Genomic DNA, 18,372 nt, shown 5'->3' with positions numbered 1-18,372 from the left:
CAGGGTCTGCAATGATAGTTTATAGACTGCTTTGGATTCTCTGTCCCCTTCTCTCTCTCTGATCTCTCTCTCCTTCTCTCTCTCTGTCACACAACAATAAACATATATTAAAATTATATGGCACAAAATAAAGTATTTAGGATTAAATTTCACTAAAAAGTAAAATAACATACCAAACATGACCTGCTGGGAAAAAGACATGTAAAATGGCAAACACAGATGAAAACATAACTGTGTTCACAGATTAGAATTATTTATACTGTCACAGTCCCTTCTGCAAGAAGTGATCTAGAAGTGCCTCTCAAACACTGGTTTTAAATTTGAAACAAATCTAAGTCTGGAGCTTGATATATAGTCAGAGGATATGCAAATAGGGCACTTCCTGTGCTGATTAAACCAGCCCAGCTCCAACCCTGCAGCTGGGAGAGGAGCCCCAGCCCGGGGAGTCCCAGGTGTTCCCATTCTGTGATCAGCACAGAACATAGACACCTCACCATGGAGTTTGTGCTTTGCTGGGTTTTCCTTGTTGCTCTTTTAAAAGGTAATTCATGGTGAACGAGAGACACTGAGTATGTGAGTGGACATGACTGAGAAAGAGTGGATGTGTGACAGATTCCTGACCAAGATGTCTTGTGTCTACAGGTGTCCAGTGTGACGTGCAGCTGGTGGAGTCTGGGGGAAACCTGGTGAAGCCTGGGGGGTCCTTGAGACTCACCTGTGTGGTCTCCGGATTCACCTTCAGTAGCTAGGACATGAGCTGGGTCCGCCAGGCTCCAGGGAAGGGGCTGCAGTGGGTCGCATACATTTATGATGATGGAAGTAGCACAAGCTATGCAGACTCCGTGAAGGGCCGATTCACCAACTCCAGAGACAACGCCAAGAACACGCTGTATCTGCAGATGAACAGCCTGAAGACCGAGGACACGGCCACATATTACTGTGCAAGAGACACGCTGAGGGGACCTCACTGGGAGCCTACACACAAACCTACCTGCAGGAGGGGATCATTACCACCAGGGGGTGCACACTATGCACAATTCTGGTTTGTGTTCCCAGGAGCAGGTGCAGATGGAGGTTACAGGCAGGTTTCCTGTCAGGGTCTGGGGCTTCCTCTCCACACAGCAGTTTCTCTAGGGAGCCTCTCTGGTCACAGGATTCTGTGTTTATCTATTAACTCTCTGAATTAGCAACTGTGTTGTCATAGGGAAACTAGACTAACATGCACAAAGACACAGTTGTTTGCATTCCTTACTCCTGTCGCTCAGTATGAGTGAATTGCAGATTTCCTGGGGCACAACAGCTGAACCTTTACAGGAGTCCCAGATGCACTCACTGTGCAGCCAGGCCTACAGAAGCCCCCAGACCCCCATTATCTTCACCCAGCACTTGTCCCAAACAACGTGACAATTCCCTCCCGGCACTTGCTACTCAGGACTTTAAATGAGCTACAGCTTTATTCAATTCCTCTAAAGAATTGATAATTCACCTCCATGTATTAGTCAGGATTCTCCCGAGGAACAGAACCCAAAGCACATTGGTTTCCATGACTAAATACATTGATAAGCCCCACATTACACTCTCACATGCTGGAGACCCTGGAAAACCAGTGGTGTAATTCTCATCTGATTCTGAACTACTTTCTAATCTCAGAATGTGAAGAGCTGATGATGTAACTCTCAGAACAAGGGCCAGAGGAGACCAATGTTCCAATTCAAACACACACATGGGAAGTAAAACTGAGGGAATTCCTCCTCCTTCTGCATCAGTTTCTATTCGGAACCTTAATGGAATGGGTGATGCTCAAGCAGACAGAAACCACGGATAGAAATGCCAGTCTCTTCTGGAACACTTCACAGACATCCACAGAAACAGTGGTGAGTCTGGGCACCCATGATGCAGTCAAGGTGACACATAAAGGTAATTATGACAAATCAACCTCCTGTAAATGTGCAATTCAAAGACTGAAGATTTAGAAGTCCATGCCATGACTGGCATGGAGCCTGGTGGGCATAGCTGTGCTTCTGTGGAGAAGGAAGGCAGAGTCGCATAGGGAGAATTGTGGTCTGAGAATCCCCTGCCTCTGTTGAGAGCAGCTAACTGAATGCTGCCTTCATGTTCTTCCTCACCATGAACTCCAAGCCCCCAGTGTTCATGCAACTGCCTTCCTGGGATAACTAGCTCCAGGCACAGCACAGCAAGACCCTCTCCTAGAGGATCAGTGGGGTCCCGGTCATATTGAGTTCATATAATTTGGAGTTTTCAAACCCAGCTAGAGCTCCTGAGATAAAACATAAGAGCCCTGTGCCACCAGGTGGGCCAATGGTTTGGACACAGACAGGGTGAAGGCAGGGTTCTGATGGAAGCCTGGGACCAACAGGTACAGATTGTTCTCTCTGTGGGAGGGCTTCCTGAACAGGGGAGGCTGGGAACTCCAACTCAAGGGACTAGACAGGGAGCTGATGCCAATATTTCCTCCCACCAATCAGCATGGACAGAATTCAGTGAGCAGCACAGCACCTTCCAGTAGAAGCTGAGCCACTGACACCAAGCTATACCCCCCCTTGCCTTCCTCAGGTGCTTCCTTACTAGAGACAGAGGGCCTGGAAACCAGATCAGCACCGCACCCCTCCCTCAAAAGACGACATATACCCACAAAGGCACGAAGTCTACTGACCATATAGTGAGGCATAGCTTCACCTCTAGGGGAAATAGGAATTAGCCTCTTTTAACAGGCAGAACAAACTCACCTAGTTAAAACTCACAACATTGTGGACAATGTCTAAACACTCATCAATGAAGACAGGGAGAAACTCTGCAGAGGACTTAGCTGAGGGACAGAGCAGCCAATACACGACAGCACAGTGCACACAGAATATGCAACAAATGCTTCCTAAAGTGTCAAGCCCTCAACAGCAATTGAACACTTCTCAATAAAGACACTACTCTAGAAGCAGAAAACAAAACAGGATTTTCTAAAACAATTAAGAAAGCAGAGATACAGACATACACCATGATGGAGGAATTCATCCCAAAAGAAAAAACAATAAAAGGTCATTGCCAGGGATATTATTAAAGCACATATAACTAATATGCCTCAAACAGAATTTCTAAAAACTCTCACAAGGAAATAGAATTTTTCAAAACTATCATAAGGATACTTGCTCTGCTTGAGGAAAGCATAGGAGACATGAAGGATACCCTTACTGCAGATAGAAATGACCTAAAACCTAGTCATGCTGAAATTTTAAATGCTGTAACCAAGATGTGAAACTGATGGTATATAATGACCTCAAGGCGAAAGCAGATGAATGAGCAAGTGACATAGAAGGTAAAATTATGGGGGAAATGAAGCAGAAAGGAAGAGGAAAATTAAAATATTGCACCACAAACATATACTTAGGGATCTCAGCAATTCCATAATGTGTAATAAAATTCTTTTCAAAGGAGTCCCAGAAGAAGGAGAGGGAGAAAACAAGGAAAGAAGAGTTATCTGAGTGAATTACCATGGGAAATTCCCAAAATGGGGAAGGAAACAGACAAACACATATACGAGGCACAGAGAATGCCATTATTTTAAAAAGCAGGCCAACACTGAGACATATCAGAGAGAAATTGGCAAAATACACAGAAAAAGGAAAACCCTATAAGCACCAAGACAAAAGAGGTCACTAACTAAACAGGGAAGATAAAAGGAAAGATTATGGCAGATGTATCCACAGAAACCTTAAGGCAAGAAGGGAGTAACATGATATCCACCACATGCTCAGTTGAAAATTATGCAGCAAGAATACTTTCTCCAGAAAGGGTCATTCGGATACAAGAAGAGATTGAATTTCCCAGAAAAGCAAAAACGAAAGGAGTTCATGGCCTCTAAACAAGTGCCCTGCAAGAATTATTAAAGGTTACTCTTTGAGTGGAAAAGGAAGACTAAAAGAAACAAAGACTAGAAATAAGCAGAGAAAATCTCCAGAAACAGGGACTTTAGAGATAACACAATGGCAAAAGTGTATATCTATCAATAATCACTGTGAATGTAAAAGGGAAAAATGGTCCAATCAAAAGACATAGGATATCAGAATGGATTAAAAAAATACAAGACCTTCTGTACACTACCTACAATAGACTCATTTTCAACCTAAAGCAACTGTAGATGGAAAGTGAGGGGAGGGAGATCAATTTATCAGGCTAATGGACATCAAAAGAAAGGTGTAGTACCATACTCATATCACACTAACTAGATTTTAAACTAGTTATCACCCATATCACACTAACTAGATTTTAACTAGATTAGTCTGTTACAAGAGATGAGGAAGTCAGTACATCATCATGAAGGGGTCTATCCAACAAGAAGATATAAAGCTTTAAATATTTATACACCAAAAGTGGAAGCACTGATATATACATAAATCAATTAATAAGAAACATCAAAAAACTTATTGATAATAATACAAGAATAATAATAGAGAACTTCAACACTCCACTTACAGCAATGGACACACCACCTAAGCCAAAATTAATAAGGAAACAATGGCTTAGAAAGCCACACTGGACCAAATGGACTTAACAGATATATTCAGAACATTCCACCCTAAAGCAACAGAATACTCATTCTTTTTGACTGCACATGCAACATTCTCCACAACAGATCACATACTATGTATAAATCAGCTCACTACGAAATCAGCTCACTATGAAACGTGAAGTCAATCACAAGAAAAACTTTGGCAACACCACTAATACATAAGTGTAAAGAACACTGTGATAAAGAATGAATGAGATTTTCAGGAAATTAAAGAAGCAATAAAAAATACATAGATGCAAATTAAAATGAAAACATGCCAGTGCCCCATCTGGATGCAGCAAAAGTGGTTGGCAGAGGGAAATATATAGCAATACAGGCCAAACTCAAGAAAGAAGAAAAATCTCAAACACACAACCACTTCACAACTAAAGAAGCTAGAAAATGAGCAGCAAATGAACCCTAAAGTCAGCAGAAGGTAAATGAAAAACATTAGAGCACACAAATGATAAAGAAACAAACAAAACATTAGACAGATCAATGAAAATATAAGTTGGTTTTTGGAATCATAAATAAAAATGATAAACCCAAGGCCAGAGTTACGAAAAACAAAAGAGAAAGGACTAAGTCAATATAACCACAAATTTAAGACGAGAAATCACAATTAATAGCACAGAAATACAATTAGAAGAAAATATTTTGGAAATTTATATGCCAACAAACTGGTCAATCTGGAAGAACTGGATAAATTCCTACAGTAATGGAAACTACAGTAACTGAAATAGGAAGAAATAGAAAACCTGAACTGACTGATAATGAACAAAGCAATTGATCCATAATCAAAACTCTACTGAAACACAAAAGACCAGGGCCTGATGGCTTCACAGGTGAATTCTACCTGATATTTAAAGAAGAGTGTAAATAATCTATTTAAGTAGCATAAAATATTCTAGTCTTCTCAAACTGTTCCAAATAATAGAAATGGAAAGAAAACGTCCAAACTCATTCTATAAGAACAGTATGACCATGGTTCCAAATCAAATAAAACCCCACTAAAAAGGAGACTTAAAAGCCACTAGCCCTGATGAGCATGGATGCAACAATTATCAAGAAAATAATTGCAACTTGAATCCAAAAATACGTTAAAACTATCATTTACCACGATCAGGTGGGATTCATTCCTTGGTTGTAAGGACGGTTCAATATTCACAAATGACTCAATGTCATACAACACATAGATGAGATAAAGGATAAAAACTATATGATCCTCTCAATAGATGTAAAAAAAAAAAGCATTTGACAAAGTACAGCAACCTTTCTTAATAAAAACCCTCCACAAAACATAGAGGAAACATACCTTAACATCATAAAGACCATATATGAAAACCCCACAGGTACTATCCACAGTAGGGAAAAAACCTTTTCCTCTACTGTCAGGAACACAAGAGGGATGCCCACTCCCATCATTCTACTTAACATATCACTGGAAGTCTTATCCTCACAAACAGACAACAAAAAGAAATAAAGGCATTCAAATTGGCAAGAAAGAAGTCAAACGTTCACTTTTCACAATGACACACACTCTATATAGAAAACCTAAGAATCCACCAAAATATTGCAAGCACTGATACACACATTCAGCAAAGTAACAAGAAACAAAATCAACATGCAAAAATCTATTGCATTTGTATATAGTAATAATGTAGAAACAGAAAGACAAATCCAAAAAAATTCCATCCCCTTTACAATTGCATCAAAAATAATAGGATAACTAAAGGGTTAAAAGATCTATACTCTGAAAAATACAAACACGATGAAAGAACTGAGGATGACACAAAGAAATGGAAACACAGTCAATGTTCAGGATTGAAGGTGCAAGTATTGTTGACATGTCTATGCTACACAAAGAAACAGGAGACTTTATGATTGCAGACTTCATGGTATATTACAAAGCAGTAGTCATCAAGACAGTATGCTACAAGCACAAAAGAGACACACGGATCAGTAGAACAGACTAGTAAGCCCAGATATGGACTCACACATGTATGGTCACATCATCTTGGATGAAGTAGGAAAGACTATGTAATGGAAAAAAAAAAAAAAAAGTCTTCTCAATGAAGGGTATTGGGAAAACTGAACCAGAACATGCAGAAGAATAAAACCGAGCCACTTTCTTATACCATACACAAAAATAAATTCAAAATGGGTGAAAGACCTAAATGTGAGACAGGAGACCATCAAAATCCTAGAGGAGAACTCAGGCAGCAACTTCTTTGACATCGGACATCGCAACTTCTTACAAGACGTGTCTCAGAAGGCAAAGGAAACAATAGCAAACATTAACAACCAGGGCCTCATCAAAATAATAAGCTTCAGCACAACTAAAGAAACAATCAACTACTCTAAAAGTCAACCTACAGAATTGAAAAAGGTATTTGCAAATGATACATCTCATTTAGCCTTACTGTCCAAAATCTATAGAGATCATATCAAACTCAGCATCCAAAATACAAACAATCCAGTGAAGAATTGGGCAGCAGACATGACTAGACACTTTTCCAAACAAAGCATCCAGATGACTAATGAAAATACTCATCATCACTCAACATCAGGGAAATACAAATCAAAACTATGAGATAGGACCTCACAACTCTCAGAATGGCTAAAATTAACAACTCAGGAAACAACAGATATTGATGAGGATGAGGAGAAAAGGGAACCCTTTTATACTCTTGGTGGGAATGCAAAGGGGTGTGGCCATTCCAGAAAACACTTTAAATACTTAAAACTGAAACTACCTTGTACTCCAGTAATTGCTCTACTAGGTATTCACCCAAAGGATACAAAAATTCTGATTTGAGGAGGCACATGCACCCCAATGTTTATAGCAGCATTAACAATGAGAGCCAAAGTGAGGAGAGAGACCAAAAGTCCACTGAGTGATGAATGTGCTATATGTATAGATTAGAATATTATTCAGTCATAAAGAAGAATGAAATCTTGCCATTTGCAAAGATGTTGATGCAGTTAGAGGATATCATGCTAAGTGACATAAGGCAGTCAAAGAAAGACAAGCATGATATTATTTCCTTATATGGGGAATTTAAGAAACACAGCAGATGAACATAGGGGAAAGGGAAAAAAGAGCAAGAAAAAATATAAAAGACTCTAAGGTTAGAGAACGAATTGAGGGTTGCTGGAGGACAGGGGTGTAGGGGATGTGTTAATGGATGATGGGGATTAAGTAGGCCATGTGTTCTGATGCGTACTGGATGTGAATGTAGGTGATGAAACAGTGAATTCTACTACTGAAATTAATATCACACAGTATGTAATCTAATAAAAATTTAAACACAAACTTAAAAAGTTAGAAAAGTAGAAAAAAAGGAAGGGAGAAACATTGTCACAAACTGTCGTGAACATGGAATCTAAGGTAGTGAGTCTATCTTCTTGCATTTACTCATTTTATCCCTAACTGCTAGTGGACATTAATTAACATACTCATGACTTTTACAGTGGTTCCAGGTGGGCTGGAATTCAAACCACAGCTGCCCTTCCCAACTCCACCGTGCCGACACCCCATGAGCAGCTTGTTCAGACACCTGCACAAGAACCCAGGTTGGACCACAGCAGGGACCCTCATCTGCAGAACTGGAAAGTGTGGAGAGATGACCATTCCTGCCAGGCTCCGGGTTTCCTCCCGCCACTTTGCTGGCTCCGCTCCCTTATATTCCTTTCCCTTCTCTTTGAAAAGAAGCATGTTCCCTGTTTCTGGTGCATGAAAGTGAGGGGCTATGTGTTCTATAAATGTTCGATATGACAGATCACTTACATGGGGACAAATAAAAACCCATATGGCGCAGCCTGACTCATGGGCTCCTATCACCCAAACTGGCAGAGTACAAATAAACCTAAATATTCATTTAGTAAAACACTGTACAGCACGTTGCAAAAGCATTAGGAGATGAGAAGCCTGGAATAATTCCAAAAATGCTGTATGAGCTCCCCTTGGAAGGAAGAAGAAATCTTATACTCCCAAACATGCAAAACAAAAAATAATTTCAGGAAATGATAAAACAGTTTCAGTGTGTTCTATTCATGAAGTGTCTGACAGTGACAATGCACAGAATGAATTGTCAGCGTTTCGCATAGAATTGTGAAGGAAACATCTTGAGTCACGAACTTCGTTGTGAACACAGAGCTCAATGGGTCCTGACACATAGAGAAATCCCCAAACCTGGAAAGGTTAACGTGTTTTTAGACCCCGGAGCAAATTGATCAAATCTGATGAACAATCTGGCCAAAAAGACACACACAGCATCTCTTGTGAAACTTGAATTCAGTTTCAGCATGAGACCAGAATTTCCATATATTATGAAAAAACCATGCCATGAAAATGAGTTACTACACACTATAAACTTAAAAAGAAAAAACAGAGACCAGAGATCAGTTAGTGAACAAGTCAGCATTGAGAGAAACCAGAAAAAAAAAAGATTTTAGTTATATTGTAAATCAAGAAATTAGTCGGGTGCCTGCGTGGCTCAGTCAGTTAAGCATCTGACTTCAGCTCCGTTCACGATATCACGGTTCATGGGTTTTGGCCCGGGGTCAGTTTCTATGCTTACAGCTTGGAGCCTAGAGCCTGCTTCTGATTGTGTCTCCCTCTCTCTGCCTCTCGCCCACTTGCACTCTGTCTCTCTCTCTGTCTCAAGAATAAAAATTTTAAAAAAGTTATCAGTCACAAGCAATCAATCATTATGAAAACCAAATTATACCTAAGAACCAAAGGCCCATAAAAAGAAATAGTATAAATGGGCTTTGTGAAAATCAAATAACTTTTTCTGAACACGTGACAATCAATAGCAGTAAGACAAGTTACAGAGGAAGAGACAATATTCACAAATTGCATAACCACCAAGGGACGTGCATCCTAAATATGCTAAGAACCCTCAACAGTCAATAGGAAGAAAGGAAACAACCCTCTATAAAACAAGCACAGCCTTGTGTAGTAAACATCCCATCCTAGAGGTTGTAGACACATTAGGTAAGGACAGGAAAAGACTCTTCACACCATACCTGTCAAGGAAATTCAAATCAAGAATGCAATAGATGCCCTATGCACTCATCCTGAGGGCTCAGGTATGAAGGGAACACTGGCAACACCATCCAGGTGAGCATCCATAACACGTGGAGCCTCAAACACTGCAGGTAGGAATGAAAAACGAACACCAGCTCTGGAAAACCATTGGCTGTTGCTTATGAAATTATACATGGATGACTTAACAGTTAACCTGGAAATACCACTCCCGAGCGTCTGCTCCAGAGTGAAATCCCATGCTCAGAAAATAAATGGTGTGTAAATATTTATAGCATCTTAGTGTTAGAAGATAGGAATGAGGCAAAAGTCTTTCTAAATAAAAAGGAATAAACCAGGTATGAAACTTCCATCAATGGGATGCTTTGCCACAGAAATGTGACGCTATTGATCCAGAATTGAAACTAGGAGAACCTCAAAGACATGATATGAGGAAAAGGAAGTCGTCTCAAAGACTACAGAGGTTGTGTGGCCTGGGACATTCACACACCCAGCCCAGGGTGACAGTGTTTGGCTGAGTTTCTTTATCTCTTTCTGCCCAACACTCACATGATAAGTTCCTCTGCCTCATGTTGAATGCTGTCCTGCGCTCAACAATGCTCGCATGTTTCAACTCTCCACAGACTAAACACTACAACCTCGGTCTCCTCTGAATGGAGAGTTGTTGAGGCCATAATCTCACATGTGTCCTGACAGGAGCTGTTCCCTCCACTGTCCCTGGCTCTACCTGTCTCCTGCAGGTGAAGAGGAGTAGATTAGGAATCCTCCACTGAAACCATCTGTCTCCTTCACCTGACTCTCCCACAACATGAGGCCCAGAACTTCCTCACCCCCATCTGTAAATGAAGTCAGTTGTACCAGAACAGATCTGCACCTTGGTTTAGCGGATTGCTCCAGCTCCCCCCTGCCCTGGGCAAAACTCTGCAGCTGCAGGTGGGGACAAAATAAGGGCTCAGTTTAGGGGTGAGTGGCAGCTGCACTTCTTTGAGGCTTGCTTGTCCTGGTGGCATGAGACCCCTGCCGTACAAGTCAGGTCTGGGGCGACCAGGCTCCCAGCATCCCGAGTGGACTGTGCCCAGGGCCGAGTTTCCATCCTGGGAGTGGGGCTGCAAACAATGAGTGAGTCCCACATCTCAGTGGCACTTTCTGGGGCTTGGCCTCAACAGCAAACAGCTTAGGGTCACTGACATCCTGTCCCTCTGGGAAAGAGTCCTCTGAACAGGAGCTGGTCACCAGGAACCCTGGTATTGGTTGCAAGAGTCTGGAGGGGAGGTTGCAGCCAGGCTCAGTGGCACATGCCTATAGTCCCAGCTCCTTGCACTGGAGTTTCCATTTGCTGAGCTGGTTTGGGGAAGGAAAGGCACACACCTTAGCTCAAAATTCTAGTTTTTCCTTCTGTCAGTATATTTTCTGGAATAAATGTTTCTTCATGGGCTATATGCCAACAAGGCCATTTGCAGACACTGTAAATACATCATTTGAGATTTTATTCGTATTCCACATAGTAAACATTCAATGTAGTATTACTTTCAGGTGTAAAATATAGTGATTCAACATTTCCATACCACACCCAGTGCTCATTATGAGTGTGGCCCTGCAACCCCATCACCGAACTTCCCCAAACCTCCTCCCACCTTCCCTCTGGTAACCACAAGTTTGTTTTGTATAGGTAAGAATCTGTTTTGTTGGGTTTATATGTTCCATGGGTTAAGCCTAAGACTCTTGATTTGGGTTCATGTCTTGATTTCATGGATCCTGAGATCAAGCCCCATTTTGGTTTCTGCACTGACAGCAAAGAGAATGCTTGGGATTCTCCTTCCCGCTTCCTCTGCTCCTCCCCCCATTCGATCTCAACATAAATTTAAAAACATTGAAAAAAGTTTATTTCTTGGTGTAGCTCTTCTCTCTTCTTTGTCCCATTTCCCATTTGAAGTTTCTTAAATTCTACATATGAATGAAATCATATATTTGTCTTTCTCTCACTTGTTTCAGTTAGGATAATACTCTCTAACTCCATCCATATCATTACAAATAACAAATGTCATTCCTTTCAGGGCTGAGAAACATTCCAGTGTATGAGTATGAGTGTGTGTGTGTGTGTGTGTGTGTGTGTGTGTGTGTGTGTGTGTATGTAGATATACCACATATACTTTATCCATTTATGAGTCAATGCTTACTTGGACTGTTTCCATAGCTGGGCTTTTTTTTTTTTAATTTTTTTCAACGTTTATTTATTTTTGGGACAGAGAGAGACAGAGCATGAATGGGAGAGGGGCAGAGAGAGAGGGAGACACAGAATCGGAAACAGGCTCCAGGCTCTGAGCCATCAGCCCAGAGCCTGATGCAGGGCTGGAACTCACAGACCACGTGATCGTGACCTGGCTGAAGTCAGACGCTTAACTGACTGCACCACCCAGGCGACCCAAAGCTGGGCTGTTTTCGATAGGGCTGCTATAAACATACAGTTGCAATCCCCTTTAAATGAGTATTTTTGTATCCTTTGGGTAAATACCTAGTAGTTCAATTGATCAATCATAAGGTAGTTATATGTTTAGCATTTTGAGGAATGCCCATGCTGTTTTCCAGACAAGCTGCACCAGTTTCCATTCTCACAAGCAGTGCAAAAGTGTTCCTCTTTCTCTGTATCCTCACAAAAACCTGTTGTTCCTTGTGTAGTTGAGTTTAGTCATTCTGACAGGCGTGAGTTGATATTTCATTGTAGTTTTGATTTATATTTCCCTGATGATGAGTGATGTTGAGCATCTTTTTCATGTTTATTGGCCATCTGTATGTTGCATTTTGGAACGTCTATTCATGCCTTCTGCTGATTTTTTTAATAGGATCATTCAGTTTTGGAATTGAATTTTATACTATATACATAAAAACTGAAAAACGCCACCAAAAATAACCCCCACTAGAACTGATACAATAAACCAGTAAAGCTGCAGCATACAAAATCAACATACAGAAATTTGTGCATTTCTTTTTTTTTTTTCAACGTTTATTTATTTTTGGGACAGAGAGAGACAGAGCATGAACGGGGGAGGGGCAGAGAGAGAGGGAGACACAGAATCGGAAACAGGCTCCAGGCTCTGAGCCATCAGCCCAGAGCCCGACGCGGGGCTCGAACTCACGGACAGCGAGATCGTGACCTGGCTGAAGTCGGACGCTTAACCGACTGCGCCACCCAGGCGCCCCGAAATTTGTGCATTTCGATACAACCATAATGAAGCAGGAGAAAGAGAAATCAAGGAATTTATCCCATTTACAATTACACCAAAAACCATAAGATACCTAGAAATAACCCTCACTAAAGAGTTACAAGAGCTTCCTCTGAAAAACCTGGGACATTTATGGTACAAATTGAAGAAGACACAAAGAAATGGAAAAATATTCCATGCACATGGATTAAAACAAAAAACATTGTTAAAATTTTGATACTACCCAAAGCAATCTAGACATTCAATGCAAATAATTCAGTGCAAATATCCCTGTCAAATAATACAAGCATTCCTCACAGAGCTAAAACAAATAATTCTAAAATTATCATGGAACCACAAAAGACCTTGAACACCCAAAGCGATCCTAAAAAAGGAAAGAAATGGAGGCATCACAATTCTGGATTTCAAGCTATATTACAATGCTGTAGTCATCAAGACAGTATGGTCCTGGCACAAAAAGAGACACATAGATTAATGGAACAGAGTAGAAAACCCATAAATGGACACATAACAATATGGTCAACTAATCTCTGACAAAACAGGAAACAGTATCAAATGGAAAAATGACAGTCCCTTCAACAGTGGGGTTGGGAAACTGGACAGCAACGGGAAAGTCTAATGGAACTGGACCACTTTCTTACAATAAACACAAAAACAAATTCAAAATGGATGAAAGACCTAAATGTGAGACAGGAAACCATCAAAACCCTAGAGGAAAACACAGGCACCAAACTCTTTGTCCGCGGTCAGAACAACTTCTTGCTGGACATGTCCCAGATGCAAGGGAAACAAAAGCAAAAATGAACTATTAGGACCTCAAGATAAAAAGCTTCTATACAGCAAAGACACAATCAACAAAACTAAAAGGCAACTGACAAAATAGGAGAAGATATTTGCAAATGGCATATCAGATAAAGGCTTAGTATCCAAAATCTATAAAGAACTTCTCAAACTCGACACTGAAAAAAACAAATAATCTGATGAAGAAACGGTCGGAAGACATGAATAGACATTTTTCAAAGAAGACTTCCAGATGGCGAAAAGACACGTGTAATGAGGTTCATTGTCACTCCTCGTCAGGGAACATAAATCAAAACCACAATGAGATAACACCTCACACTTGTCAGGATGGCTAAATTTAACATGGTGGGAATGCAAGCTGGTGCAGCCATTCTGGAAAATAGTGTGGAGATTGCTGAAAAAAATTAAAAATAGAAGTATCCTGTGATCGAGCAATTGTTTTACTAGCTATTTATCCAAAGGATACCAAAATGCTGATTCGAAGGGGCACATGGACCCTAATGTTTATAGCAGCCCTATCAACAATAAGCAAATTGTGGGAGAGCCCAAATATCCATCAGGAGATGAACACATAAAGAAGAGGTGGTTGGGGCGCCTGGGTGGTGCAGTCGGTTAAGCGTCCGACTTCAGCCAGGTCACGATCTCGCGGTCCGTGAGTTCGAGCCCACGTCAGGCTCTGGGCTGATGGCTCAGAGCCTGGAGCCTGTTTCCGATTCTGTGTCTCCCTCTCTCTCTGCCCCTCCCCCGTTCATGCTCTGTCTCTCTCTGTCCCAAAAATAAATAAACGTTGAAAAAAAAAATTAAAAAAAAATAAAAAAGAAGAGGTGGTAAATATATACAATGGAATATTACTCAGCCATCAAAAAGAATGAAATCTTGTCATTTACAACAATGTGGGTGGAACAACAACATATTAACCTAAGTGAAATAAGTCAGTAAGAAAAAGCCAAATATCATATGATTTCATTCATATGTGGAATATAAGAAACACAACATAGGGGAAGGAAAAATAAAATAAGAGAAAAACAGAGAGGAAAGAAACAGGAAGAGACTCTTAAATACAGAGAACAAACTGATTGGAAGTGGGGAAGTTGGGCTAAAAGGGAGACAGGCATTAAGGAGGGCACTTGTTGAAATGAGGACTGGGTGTTATATGTACGTGATGAATCACTAAATTCTACACCTGAAATCAATACTACACTGTAGGTTAACACACTTGTATTTAAATTAAAAATAAAACAAGAAAATTAAATACATACATATATGAACTCTTGGGAGTACCTCAAAATAGCAAGCTTCTGCACAGTGAAGGAAACAATAAACAAAACTAAAAGGCAACCTATGGAATGGAAGAAGACATTTGTAAATGGCATATCCCCAGGGTTAGGATCCAAAGTATGTACATTTATAAAAATTATTTTCATTTAGTACAGAGTGTGTGTCCATGCATACTTTGTGTGAGAAGCAGAACTAGTGTATTGTGGTAGGATCTCACTGAAACTGAGATCCACCCTCGTCACTAAATTTTAACCGTACAGTACAATATTGTTAACTACACATGTAATGTTGTGGAGAAGACCTCTAGAAATTAGTCATCTTGCATAACAGAAAATCACACCCCTTGATATCTAACCTCATTGCGCCTCGCTGCCAGCCCCTGGCAACTGCTACTCCATTCTCTGTTTTATTGTTATCAAAACCCAAATTCAGCTGCCTGTTGCTGGAAAGGTCAACGTTCAAAGTTTTCGTTTTGGTAGGAAAGGAATTTGAGCTTTATGCAGAAGGCTAGCCACTGGTGAGAATGCAGACTCCTGTCCAAAAGCCAACTCTGAGGTTTCTCCCTGATGCAGGGGGTTTTAAAGGAGTAGAGCATATTTAATCAAACAAGAGAGTTCCATGGAATATAACATCTTTTGATCATGTGCAGACTCCATGGGGCAAGCTGCCAAAGTTACCTCAACTCCCTGGCATCTCCAGCTGAGGAGGGAACCACACATGCATGGCAGGAGACTGCCAGAGGCCAGGAAAGAACCCAAATAAGGTATTAGAGCGGAAAACCCCAGGGGCTCACACATGGTCAGCAGTACTTTCTGTTCTCCCCAGCTGGCATAAAAAAAAATACTAAAATACAACCTTGTACTTCACCAATCATAACATAGAATACTGGAAAATGTTTCCTCAGTAAACTCAGAGGAAGCTTCAAACCAAAAACCAAAAGGATCAAATGGCTTGAAAACTAATGTCTAACCACAATGAGAAATGAAAAACGACAAAGCTATTTTTTAGGCACCTATAAAGGTAAAATTGACAACGTCCACCTCCACATCCCAAGGAAGTAGGAAGCATTGGTCTCCATAATGAAGAAAAGCAGTCATCCATAGAAAGTGACCCAGCAGTACCACAGGACATGGAATTGGTAGAGAAGTTCAGGGTGTTAAAATTTCATATCCCATATTCACTAGCTGGAGGAAAGAAGGAATGTGTTGAATAGAGCCATGTCTCTGGGTCCAAGTCCTTACTATGTCCATGTGTGCACGCTTGAACTGGCTCGCCTGCTTCTCCCACATCCACCGCAGCTGAACTGTTGTGCAGGGCCACACAATGCCACAGCATGGGACTGTTACCTAACCCCACAAGTGGATCCCAGGTGCAGGGTGCTGGCCACCCGGTACAGCCCTCTGTTCTGTCAGATGGCCTAGACCTCACTTTGCTGAGGAACCTCCATTTATCCATTCTCACTGGCAGATGTCTCTGAGCAGGGGCATGAGGGTGGCAGAGGGCCAGGTCACCCTGAGGGCGTCCCTCTTGCAGTTTGCACTCTGGGCAGTGCTGGCTCCTGTCCAGGGTCTCAAGGTCGTCCCTCATGGCGCTACATCTCCTTCAGGTGGTAATTACAAAGAAGGAGCTGCACAACAGCAAGGGCATTCAGATGACTGGTTGGCTGTCCTGTAGCCTGTGTTTTGGGACAAGAGACCCGTTATCCACATGTGGCCAAAGAAACCCTTTAGGTCCAGACATCTGCTGATGATGACTCAGGATGATCAGGGATACTTGCAGATGGACTACCCCTTCATCCCTCCAGACTGTTACTACCTCAGCTACCTGGAGGAGATTCCTCTTTCCATGGTCACCATGGACACGTGCTATCAGGGCCTTGAAGGTATCTTGAAGTTGGATGACCTTGCCTATGAAATCAGACGCATCAGTGATTCCCATTTGAACACATTGTTTCTCAGAGAGTGACAGACACCAATGCAATGGGACCTACTTATAACCTGGGATATAAGGAGGATAGGGACCCCTGTTCCTCAAGCAAATACCAGTGCAGTGCCCAGGATCTCTAGTAATGTGTAGTCATCCCATCACGGAATTTTGCTCTCAGACCCTAAACAATATACAGTGTGTTCAACCACGTGTCAACCACGTGTCAAAATGTGCCCAATTCCTAATAAGGCGAGTTAGCTTAATTGACTCATTGTTTCATGGGATTCGTGTAAGTTACTATATTGGTTTCATGATAATTTATAATGAGAGAGATACAACTAACATGGGCAAATATGTGTTGCATCAGAGTCCTTTTTTTTTTCTCTGTATGGGTTATTTCACTTAGCAGGAACCCATGGGGGAGGGGAAGGAAAAAAAAAAGAGGTTAGAGTGGGAGAGAGCCAAAGCATAAGAGACTGTTAAAAACTGAGAACAAACTGAGGGTTGATGGGGGGTGGGAGGGAGGAGAGGGTGGGTGATGGGTATTGAGGAGGGCACCTTTTAGGATGAGCACTGCGTGTTGTATGGAAACCAATTTGTCAATAAATTTCATATATAAAAAAATAAATAAATAAATAAAAATAAAAAATATAAAAAAAAACAGTCCTTTTTTTTGATACTATGAGTCCAAGGGTTTTCGAATTCTTAAACCACATTCATCCTTAGTTGCGATTTGAGATGGATCCCATGAAGTTAATTTCAGCCCCATTGTATGTAGTAATGCCATCCACAAAGCCCTATCATGATGGGTTATTTAGGCAGATATTATGTACTCTTGTCTGTCATAGCAACACATCAGATTGAAAAATATATTGGTTTGTGGGTTGACACTGATGAATATGCTTGCCAGAAAAGGTCCAACTGCATTAGGACCCAATTACCTTGCATTCCTGAAGCTTTCAGTAAGTGTTCCTTCATTCATAGACAGTACATAATCAGTGGCAGATTAGGCAAGTGCCTCTTCAACATCTAAATGGTGCATTGAAATAAAAGCCTGACCCACAATCATTTTGGAAACTACTTAGCTGACCCAGGCAAGCATTGTGACTGCAGCTCCTTAGAGAAGTGCTATAGCAATCTATGTTGTATGAGTGATTGTATTTTAACCCCTGGGGACAAATGTAATACAGGCAGATGCTATACAAACTGCACCAATTTCGATGCTGGGACACTTGGCAGGCCAATCCAAAATATATGTGATCTTCCAGAGTCCTGCCATAGGGTGTCTGTGGAGTGCCCTGATGACTTCCATATGCAACCTGGAACCCCGTGCACTGAAGAGGGATGCTGCTATCATGGGAACTGCACTGACCGCACTATGCACTGCCAAGAAATCTTTGAAAAATTCTGGAAAGGTGAAATTGTCTGCTATAACATAAATTAAAAAATCAGCCGATATAGACACTGCAGAAGACCCCAGGGAATTCAACACTGAACGCTGTTCCCACATAGAAGTGCCGTGTGGAAGGCTG

The 18,372-nt window shown here is 41.2% G+C and overlaps 1 pseudogene across 1 annotated transcript; it reads left to right on the top strand.

Annotated features, from left to right (window-relative positions):
* The first annotated feature begins 415 nt into the window (after positions 1–415).
* Positions 416–16,588, top strand: LOC123386265 (annotated as a pseudogene). Its single transcript, XR_006600073.1, has 3 exons — positions 416–541; positions 643–1,085; positions 16,382–16,588. The product of XR_006600073.1 is annotated as an immunoglobulin heavy variable 3-74-like (transcript).
* Positions 16,589–18,372: the final 1,784 nt, after the last annotated feature.

The sequence above is a fragment of the Felis catus genome, chromosome B3 (genome assembly GCF_018350175.1).
Source record: "Felis catus isolate Fca126 chromosome B3, F.catus_Fca126_mat1.0, whole genome shotgun sequence".
Classification (NCBI taxonomy): Eukaryota; Metazoa; Chordata; class Mammalia; order Carnivora; family Felidae; genus Felis; species Felis catus.
This window is presented reverse-complemented; position numbering and strand designations above follow the sequence as displayed.